At 31.3% G+C, this 12,096-nt stretch overlaps 1 long non-coding RNA gene across 1 annotated transcript; it reads right to left on the reverse strand.

Annotated features, from left to right (window-relative positions):
- Window positions 1–2,480: 2,480 nt before the first annotated feature.
- LOC145038665 (uncharacterized) lies at window positions 2,481–4,178 on the reverse strand. The gene is made up of 3 exons (XR_013679489.1): window positions 4,067–4,178; window positions 3,178–3,265; window positions 2,481–2,664 (listed from the first exon to the last, which is right to left on the reverse strand). It is a non-coding gene; the product is annotated as an uncharacterized LOC145038665 (long non-coding RNA).
- Between the last annotated feature and the right edge of the window lie 7,918 nt (window positions 4,179–12,096).

Genomic DNA, 12,096 nt, shown 5'->3' on the forward strand with positions numbered 1-12,096 from the left:
GGAGGTGTGGCTGGCCATAGAGTGGGTGTGGGAGTGGTTGCTTGTGTCATAAGGTAAAGCAAAGTCAACACTCCACCTCTTTGTACTTTACCCACTTGCTTTTATTATTTAAATAAAGATTTTTATGAAAATATGATTAAATTGCGAATATTTAGGGTTTATTATGTTAAAATATGATTTTGGGTGAAAATCCCGCGTTAAAATAATTAAAAACGGGCCTTAAACGCAAAACTACGCGAAAACCGGGAAGAAAGGCATTCCTAGCGAGACCTCTCGGTCCCTAGGCCGAGGTTCGGTCCTTGCTGGGGGCTGTAGCCGGAAACGAGGCGAATAGAAGGAAACGAAGGGGTGAGGAAGCGAGAGGCGAAGGCGAAGGCGAAGGCGAAGGTCAGACCCGAAATGAACCGAATGAACAGTAGTGAACAGTACTCTCGGGTTCGGTTCCTCCTGGGCTCGGGTTCGGTTCCACCTGCTCTCGGGTTCGGTTCCTCCTGGGCTCGGGTTCGGTCCTCTTGCTCTCGGTCCCTAAGAGGACCTTCGGGTCCTAAGAAGCTTCTCTCTCTCCTCGAGAGGTTTCGGTTCCTAATGTCCATTTTTCTCGTTTTTACCCCGTTTTAAGCCGTTTTTGACCCGATTAAGGGTCGGAATGACCCGAATGATTCCAAAAAGTTACGGGAAACTTTGAAGAGAGATTTGGGAGAGATTTCACGTACTTGGAGAGATTTGGGAGTGATTTGGCATTCTTGGAGAGATTTCTCATACAAAGAGATATTTGAGAGAGATTTCACATACTTGGAGAGATTTGGGAGAGATTTGACATTCTTGGAGAGATTTCTCATACAGAGAGATATTTGAGAGAGATTTCACATACTTGGAGAGATTTGGGAGAGATTTCACATACTTAGAGAGATTTGGGAGAGATTTCACATACTTAGAGAGATTTCTCATACAAAGAGAGTTTTAGGAGAGATTTCACATACTTAGAGAGATTTGGGAGAGATTTCACATACTTAGAGAGATTTGGGAGAGATTTCACATACTTAGAGAGATTTCAAATAGAGAGAGATAGAGTGAAAACGATTGAGAGAGGTTTCGAGTGTGGCATTTGTGAGTGTCCGACTTCGCAATGCAAGGTTCGTAAACCCTGTTAAGCCTTGTTTAAAGATCTTACACACTCCCGATGAGTATGCAACATTGTTTTATCGGTTTGGCTTGCCACGTACCATAGTTTTAGGTTAAGGAGATCTAGGTGTTCGCACTTTTTGCTTTATGATTCCTCATTAGAATAGAGAGTTATGTAGAAGTTTCATAATGTAAATTCTAGTACCCAAGGGCAAATTGAGTCAAACGGTTTGACTTGTTGACTTTAGTTGACTTTGACTTGACCGAAATTTGACAGTTGTTACAGAATAACAACTAACAAGTCTTAGAATTACTAAACTAACACATTGGCTGACAAATTTCTTGATACTTTTTGTTTGATATAAATAAGATCAGTGATACATACACTAAAACTTAAAAAGGAATACTAAATTCTCATTCCTTGTACTTGTACTGTTACCATTTGTTTCCTTTAACAACTTGCTAGAGGTGGACCTCTTTTAATCCTTTTAGCGGTTTCCAAAAAAACAAATACTACCAGAAGTGAGTGAAGCAACGATCAAATATTTACAAATTCAACTTATATACATGTATAATACATATTAGTTAAAAATTTTGGTATATACCAACCAAATTTGTTGGTAGCCAAATTAATTGGTACCAAGTACACTTGGTATAGTACTAGTAGCTAAAATCTTATACCAACTATAGTTGGTACGGTATACGGTTTGGAGAAAAAAAAAACTTGGTACCGTACCAATTCCACCCCTAGATTTATTGATTATTTGGTATGTGTTAGGTCCCACATTGCATGCTAAAAGTTATTATAATTTTGTTTGAAAATTATTTTATGTTTTTTAGTATTTATGTTAAAATATGCCGTCTTGATGATTATAATTTTGTTGATAAAATATATCAAATGCATGCTAGTTTGTTTGTTAAAAATATGCTTTATTTTTATGATTAAAAGTTATGACATATTTGCATATTTATAACTTTTGTAGAGAAACGTGTTCCTATTTGTTATAGAAGAATTAATGCGACTTTAATTTTAAAATAGGATATCATGCGTGGTTGTCCAACTCAAGTACAAGAGTGTTTGATAAATTTTTACCATCTTAGATAAATTAATTTTTTTGATATGTTCACATCTGAATAATTACTTAAGTCTTTCCTATGGTTTGTATCCATATACGGACAATAAATCTGTTCATATATTGAACTTCCAACAGTTTAAGTCTAAATACCAATTCGTGGTATTTAGTTCGCTTAAACCAGTGCTCTGATACCATAATTGTAAGACCCCATTCACTAAAATTACCATAAAGCCAAACATGCTACATGCATATTCATAATTATAATTCACACTAGTGGTCTAAATACAAAAGCATGGATACAAACCAACTAAAAGGGTTTTTACAAAGTTTCATAACTAGTTGTATAAATACATAACTACCCAGGAATTTATAATCCATATACATATATGTATACCAAGTAAAAACGTAGTAGTGTCAACTACTCTAAGTCCTCCAACAAAGCCTGTTTACTCTGGATGCTTATCACCTGAAATAGTTAAACACTAAAAGGGATAAGTGGGCGTCACTTAGTGAGTTCAAAAATAGATACAATATAACGCTATGCCATATACATAACAATATGACAGGAACAAAAAGAAACAAAGGACAACAAAGGCTTATATGTGTATCAAATGAAGGACTTTCCAAATCAATAAACAGTTAGATTCAAGGGATTACAATAATTAAGACACAATAATTTAGGATCATAAGCATCATAAATTCCAGCCCAAGAGGCACATAAAACACAATCCCTTTTAATCATGTTGCTAGAATATACAGGCTTTCAGCCCTACCTAGCCCGAAGCCAATACCAAAGTGATACGAGTCATGCTCTACATGGTCAAAGGCACAAAGCCAATACCAAAGTGATACGAGTCATGCTCTACATGGCCAAAGGCATCAAAATCAATATCAAGTAATAACCACTTAGATCAATAACACAAGAAATCACATTGCACATATAACACATAACATACAATTGTTCCTATATTGAACTCACTGTGCTGTAACCGAATGTTGCGATAAAATTCCTCTTTTTCTGATGAAATTACACCATCCTCAGGCCTCTAAAACCTTCAATTATACCCCTGGAGTTCATATTTCAAATTTCATAAGCAATTACTCAACTACTCTCAAGTTATGTTGTTTTCAATTTAGAAATTTTAGTTTTTGTTCTTTGTATAGCTGTCACTTGCAGATCTGTTTACCCTTATTAAATGTCAAAATAACTAATAAATTATACATATTTACAAAATAGACTCTTATATCTTTCTAATGCAACTGACCTCACATTTTTATGATTTTTCTATAATTTACTATGAATTTTACAAAACAGCATCCTAAAGCTGTCAAAATGTTCCAAAGCTGTCAAAATTCAGCCTTACTGCACTGAACATATAGCTGTTTTCACCCATTTTAAGTCCGGAATTAGATTTTGGTTTTAAAACAAAAATCAAAGTAGACATTCTCAGCTTTCCAGGGATATATAGCACATCTCCATACGATTTTTCTATAATTTTTGGTGATTTTTACAAAAACAGGACAATTATACCCTTTATAATTTCATTTTACCCTTTACATGATCAAACCTCATGATCAATATCATCAAGTTCTTCTTTTACAATGATAACACTGAATATTTTAGTAATCCATTCTAATTCAAGTATAAACCATGGGTTTCATTATTAATTTTCACTAATTACTCTTAAACCATATGATTAATTCTCAAGTTTACATGTAGTTACTTGATTTCCATTTAAGATTCTAGGTTAATAACATAAACTCATGCCTAATTTCATTAAATCAGTGGTAAACCCACTTTGATCAAACCCTAATCTCTTAATAACTCACTAATTACAAGGGTTAATCCAAAAATTAAGAGTTCATACCTTGATTACTAGACTTGATACTTCAAGAACACTCAAAATCTTGATTTAATCTTCAAAACTTGATCAAGATTGATCATGTATGTGAAAATCTCCCATAGGGATGGTGACGAACTGAAAATGGCAGGAAAATGACTCAAAATCGTGTTTCAATGGGTAAAAACCCGAGTTGGGTCGGGTTTGACCCGGTTTGGGTACCCGTTTTACCCCTAAACACTAAAAATTGCATAACTTTTCGCTCGAAACTCCATTTTCGATGAGGTTTTCGCCTGAACGTTTCTAACGAGATAATTTACAACTTCCAATAAAAATATCCCAGAAAAGATCTTCCAATAAAATCAGATTTAATTATTTTCAACTTAGACGTTATACTTTCGTTAATTCCGATAGTTGACTTTTTGATCGGAATCACATAAGACTTCCCTATCACCTCTAATACATTCCAAATGATTCTAAACTTAGTTTAACTTCAAATATTATAAACCTATTTCGTTAGAAATCAACGCTTAAAACCATACCGAAAATAATATATATATTTTTTTAAACGCTTACAATTCTATTTTACTATAACTACCTACTTTAAACGTTTAAAACAACATAATATATAATAATATTCATTTTTAAACTAACAATCATATGAAACATGATAATTAAACAAGGTTACTAAAGTGTATGTTACATCTCCCAAACCATAAGGACCATTTGTGTAATTTATTTTTACTTTTCCTTTGTTCATATTTTGGTAACTATTTTTTTTACATATGTAGGTAACGAACTTTTCGAAAATGTCTACATCTGGGATTTAACCTACTATAGCAAGTAATAATGATCATATGCGAACACTTTCAACAAGTTTGTTACCTAGATATATACAAAAAAAAAAAATAGTTACCTAAATGTGAACATACCGAAAAATTAATTAACATAATAAGTCATTTTCCCACTGGATAATGGATTAAAAACTATATGTCAAAAGTGATTGTGTAATAACATAATGTTTTAATATTTCTATAATTTACGAAAAAGTTTCAAAGTAAAATTTATTTACGAAAAAATCCTAATTATCGATAAAAATGATGATTTGACCATTTTTTTTTCCGGTTTATCGATTTTAATACTTACTCGGTTTCATTAAAGTTTCATTATTTTACCATAATTTTATTAAAGTCCCATTATTTTACCATAATTTAGGACTTATTCATAAATTATAGTAAAATAATGAGACTTTAATGAAACATTGTAAGTATTGAAACCGAAGAAAAATTGGAAAAAAAAAATGTCAGATCGTCATTTTTACCGGTAATTAGAACTTTTTCGTAAACAAATTTTAGTTTGGACTTTTTCGTGAATTAGAGACTTTTCTGGAGTTTTCTCTTTTTTTTCTTGTTAAAATTATGTGTTTATTGATTGAAAATTTAAATATCTTTCTTTATTTATTTTTATTTATCATCCTACCATATCAAATATTAAAATGTATTACAATTAATAAAATTGATAATATTTTAATCTATTTGTCAATATTTATTGTGAGTAGAAAGATAGCAGAAAAAAATTGCAGAAGGATACTTAACTGCTCAGCTTATTGATTATATGTTAAAATGCAATTTGATGAATGGATCGTTATTTCATGCTAGTTATGTGATTTTGATAATTTTTGTTAGGTTTAAGAAAAGAAAATGGAAGTGAGTGGAAATGTTTTGGTATTTACAAAGAGACCCCTACATGATACAAGAAAGATAATATATATATATATATATATATATATATATATATATATTATATATATATATATATATATATATATATATCTAACACTCCTCAATCAGATTGAGCTGGAGGTTCTTGTATACTTCATCTGTTTCGAAAATCTAAAAATAAAGGTGTAGGGAGGCCCTTAGTAAATTAATCAGTAAAATGGTGTGCAAATAGAACATGCAAAATGCGAACATGCCCAATGACAACGCATTCCATAACAAAATGTAAATCTATTTCTAAATGTTTGTTTTTTGGTGTTGAACAAGGTTAGAAGCCAAATACATGACACTGACATTGTCACAGAAGAAAAACGATTGCACAAGTTAATGGACAAAACAATGACATATTGTACAAAAAAAATACTTTAGTGACCAAATCGGACTAAAAACAACAATTAATAGTGCTACAATGTCATTTTTCCCAATGATATAATTCATGTCATACAAAAAAATCATACCATATATATATATATATATATATATATATATATATATATATATATATATATATATATATATATATATATATATAGTATTTTTATCAGTATAGGTAATATAATCATATTTTAAAAATAATAGCAATATGTTTATTTTTTTCTATAATAATAGGTAAAAATCATACCATATATATATATATATATATATATATATATATATATATATTATTTTTATCAGTATAGGTAATATAATCATATTTTAAACATAATAGCAATATGTTTATTTTTTTCTATAATAATAGGTAAAAGATATATAAATATGTTTTAATGACATGTAAAAGATAAAGTATGTTGTACATATTAACAATAAGAATAAAATATGTTGTTATTTAATACAATTCAAAAAAAGAAATAAACAAAAAAACAATAGGAACTAAAATTATATGTAAATATCGGTGAGGATGATGAACACTTTCTATTGTAACTATGTTTTTTAACACTTTCTAAACTATGTGTTAGTTGATCCCACCCACTCTCACATGATATGTTTCAATGCTCCAGTATCTTTTGGTACCACTCTATCGAGGGGCCAAAGCATGGGACTCCTTACAAAATATCTTCATAATCATACTACTTGTATTATTTGTATTGTTGTATATAATTTAAATTAAATTAATGAATATATATGGTCAGTTCTGGTTAGAAAAGGAGAGATAAGGGAAATAGTAAAGACGTAATATTAATAATATCTGGGTCTAGCTACATTTCAAAAGTCGTGCAATAATCAAAGCTAAGTCGTTATAAAAAAATTCTTATAAAATATCATCAAACAAATTTTCTACCATTAAATCAAGAGTTAAAGTTGATAACAAGCATATGTAAATTTCTTACCTAAGAACCATATACATGTTTTCGCTCATTAATAATAAATTGAAAATATTACAAGTAGCTTTCAAAATTATATAAATAGCCAACACGTTACTCCTTTCTAAACATTGACTTTCTAATATTTTTAGAAGCAAAATCATCTCATATATTTTCATAATCAATAATTTCAAGCGAAATAAAAAACGAAATTGTTAAATATCTCTCAAGTCTGAGGGCATGGTAGATTGCAAATAATAGTTTAAAAGTTTCAGTTTTGATAATTTTATTCTACTAATGCAAATAATAATTTAATAGTTTCATTCCACTAAGGCATGATAGACATGGTAGATTGCAAATAATAATTTAATAGTAATATTTTAATAATTTCAAATTGTTGAATAAATAATCGACATTGGTGTTTAAGATATAGCCATTTTGAAATTTATTTATAAGGTTTTTTCAACTTATTTTTAGGGTATTAGATCGGAAGGAGTGGGAGGGATCGCTCCCTCATTTTTAGTGGGCCATACTTTTTCTTCCCTCACCTAAAAACCAAGGAGTGGATGAGAAGTATTTCCCTTACCTTTTTTTTTATATATATAAATAAAATTAACTTAATTAAAATTTTAAATTATATTTTTAATTAATATTAAACATAAATCTTAATTAAAAATCAAAAGCATTTCATTAATTAAATTAAAACTTACATTAAACCTAAAATGTAAAAAAGTAGACAATTAAAAAAAAACACACATAAACTAAAAATCAAACAAACCACCAACAACCTACGGAAAATATTTTTTCAGAATTTTTTCCTTCTTCTTTATAACGAGCTCGAGAGCCGGTCCCGAGAGATGATCGACGTTTTCCATCAAAAACTTCATGTCTTCCATTTCTTGTCTCTCCGTCCGCTCATTTTTCCTTGTTTCTTCTTTTTCTTTGTCGAAAGCCAAACGTTCGGAGAAATTAAGATTATATCGATCAAACGACGATGTTATTTTCTGCATTTCCTCAACGTCCACGCTGAAATCAGATGCACTCGAAGAAGTCCCTTTTCCCTCTCTCTTCGCTTTGTCCCTACCCATTGACCGGACAATTTCTTCTAGCTCGAGTTCGTCGTCCTGATTTAAATCTACACCGACCCGAGCATCGGAGGAGGTTGTGTAACCACTAGAGCCCGTTTTTGTTCGCTTTGATTGTTGGACTCCAAAAATAAAATCCCGCTCGTATGTTATCCACCTAGGACTTCGGACCAATAATTTCCAACAATCGTGCCACTTGAATGGTTTTCCGACTTCCTCAAGGTAAATTTGCAACGCTACTTGAAGTATTTCTTCATCGCCTTGGCCGCTTTTCCGTTGGATTTTTAGGTTGTTGTACAACCCGTTAATTTTTGAAACCCCCCTTGCTATTTCTCAAAACTTTGAGTTAAGTTGATGTTTAGTACGGTAGTCGTCACTTTTTCCTAGCTCCTCTCGAAATCGTTCGAAAATGCGAAACCAAAATGTTCTCTCGGTTGTGCGTTTCCCTGAATCGAAGCTTCAGAAATATCAACCCAAGCTTTGACCAAAACTAGCTCTTCGTGTGGAACCCATATTGTCGGCTTTTGCCTTCCCGGTTGTGCAACACCCTCATGCACTTGTTTTTTCCCTTTACGTCTTTGTGGTGGTGGTGTTGGTTGAGTTTCGGGAACCATATCTTCTTCTTCTGTGTCATCCAATTCATCGACAAGTTGGTGGTGGTGTTGGGTTTGGGTTTGAGTTTCAGTTTGAATTTCGGGTTGAGGTTGATTTGGCGATTGTTGATCCGGAAACACAACAAAGTTTGAAAACATTTGTGACGGAACATTTGGAACTTGCATCGGGTAATATTAGCCAACATTTTGGTATTGGAATTGTAGTGAGGATTGAATGGGAGCATCGAGTTGGGGGCGGTAAACTCCTTGCGGGGATAAATCGGTAACAAAAATGTTGCGAGGAGGGATGTTTATACTCGAACCATGATTTTTTTCCGTCGATCGGAACTTGGGATTTGTTTGTCGGGATTCATTTTTTTTTTGGTTGATATGAAGTAGAGAGTATAGAGAGTATTTGATGTGTTTAAAAGTTATGTATATGTATTTATAGTAGTTATAAAAAAAAAAAAAAAAAAAAAAAAAAAAAAAAAAAAAAACTAACTAACCGTTACCAGCCAAAAAAAAGAATTTTTTTTTCTTTTACCTTTTCTACCGTTGTGTAACAGTATTTTTTCAAAAAAAAAAAATGAAACCGACCAACCACAACAGGAGAGAGAGAGAGCGGGAGAGGCTCCCCTCTCCGTTTCCCGCACGCACCTTCTCCGCACCGACGGTGCGGTGTTCCGCCGGGCGGGAAGGCTCCCGCCTCCTTTCCCCGCACCCGTTCCGTCCGGTCTTAGTAGTAAGTTACTTCAACTTTTCTCTTAAGAATGATTGTTGACGTGAATATTGAAGTATTAATTCGGATGACTCTACTTCATTTTGTTAAAATGTATATTGTTAAAATTTTTATTTTATTATTTTTTAACAAACACAATATCAATTCTCAGATAAGAAGTTATAACTCTAACATACTACTCGTTACCTCGTCAATATACAAAGTAAATGACCGATGTCATACTACTCATTACCTCGGCAATATATAAAGTTTTATATTGTAGTTGTATATTCATATTATTTACTTTAGACAATATATAATACCATATAGAAGAAGGGTTATTCTAAGCGCACGAACAAATTTCCATTTACACGAATGAAGTGATGTATTTTATTATTTATCTTATAACAATTACTTTTTTTTCTTATAATTTTTACTGTTTTTATTATTAAATGAATGTGGAGTAGATTTATTCCAACCTAGCACATTTGTATTTATACCCTTTTAAATGTACGTTATATATATTTATTTTGGTTTTTTTAAATTTTTTTTATTTGAACATTTTAATTTAATTTAACTTATAACTTTTAGTAATTAATATATATTGTATCTTTCAACAAATAGATAACATTATTATTGAAAAAAAAATGTTATAACTAAGCAACTTAACAAATTAAAATAGATTGGATGTAAAGTTCGTTAATTGTGTTTTTATTTCAACATTTTGTGTGCATAATTTTTTTTCAATATTCCAAAAATATTTGTGTGTCTAACAAGTTTTGAAAAAAAAAATGCATATTTTATAGAAATACACCTGCACATGATGAGTATACACCGACAAACATAAAAAAAAAATCTTTAATTGTTTGTTGTTACTTCTGATAATATGTTAAACAGTCATAAAAGAAATATTATTAATCATAAATGAATATAGAAAAACATATATGAAAATAAGAATACATAAAGTGAACAACCAAATTTAGGAAAAGTGGAGAGGCAACAATCGTTGATTTCGACACCGTTTCGGTGACTTCGGCAGTGGTCTGGTGGTTACTAGTTGTCCAACATTCATTGTGAAATGAGAAATGGACATCTAATTTTGACGTTAAGGGGATGGAATGGGGTAGATGGCATTTGAGCTTTTTTATTTATCTAATTAATAAAAAAATTCAAAGTTTTTAAAATAAGTGGTTGAGAATTGTTCTTATTTGTTTTCAAAATAAAAATTGTTCTCATTTGGTCTCGATATATATATATATATATATATATATATATATATATATATATATATATATATATATATATATATATATATATATATATATATATATATATATATATATATATATATATATATAGAGAGAGAGAGAGAGAGAGAGAGGGGGCGAGAGGTTCAAATGTTTCTCACATCTATTGTGTACTACAATGCACCAATAAGATTTTAGTAAAAACTATATGTATATTAAATAATATTCATACTTATACTCCCTTTTTATGGAAATTAATTAAACTCTTTGTTAATGTCAACAATAATATTATTTCAGAATGAATTTGTATCCACAAGAATGAGAGTGTATTCTAGTAGAATACACTTTCGTTCTTCATATTTCATGCAACTTTATTGTATTTTAAGTGAGTGAGTCCTGAAATAAAAAACGAACTCATACATAAAAATCTAGATGTGAATTCATTTTGAAAGAATGTTATTGTTGATATTAATGATGAATTTTGAAAGAATGTTATTGTTGATATTAATGATGAATTTAATTAGTTTCTGTAACACCATAATTTTTCAAAACTAAAATGTTGATTTAAAATCGCTTAATTCTTAAAACACTTTTCGTAAAAATCTCGTTTTGTTTAAATTACAAAACATAACTCTATATTCAATTAAATAATAATCCAGGATCCTCAAAAACATAACTCTTCCTCTGGTGTGTACAATCAAGCCGGTGTCGTCCCGTGATACTGAGAAAAACCTGAAACACTTAACACACAACACGGTAAGCACGAAGCTTAGTGAGTTCCCCAAAATATCACATAAAACACATATTAGCCACTCGAGGCTATAACTCTATGGACCCTCTGGTCCTAACTCTATGGACCTTTCGGTCGTAACTCTGTATACTCTGGAACACACACACAACATAAATCACATAGAAATAATGCAGTGCATCACATCACATAAATAGCATGTAAAATACTCTGTCACATAACTCTAATTACCACTCTAGGTAAAGTGTAGTGAGAAGACTCACCTGGCAAGCAGAAAGCAGTTATCTTCACACTTGAATCCCGAACTCGCCACCGCCTAACACATAGGGAAAATATCTCTAACTAACACTCGAAATCTCAAGCACCAGATACTGAGAATCTTGAAGTGTTCACCAGGGAGACTACACCACCGAGATCTCCAACCCCACCATCATCTCCTAAAGATACTCATGTTCCATCTCCTCAACCCACAAAACTTTCCACCCCAACCCAATCACCACAACAGAAAGCTCCACTTTCTGTTCCCACAGATATACCAACCCTTCCGGTTGAAACTTCTTCTATACCCACTTCAACTACCTATACCT

This window comes from Lactuca saligna, chromosome 4 (genome assembly GCF_052625555.1).
Source record: "Lactuca saligna cultivar CGN05327 chromosome 4, ASM5262555v1, whole genome shotgun sequence".
NCBI lineage: Eukaryota > Viridiplantae > Streptophyta > Magnoliopsida > Asterales > Asteraceae > Lactuca > Lactuca saligna.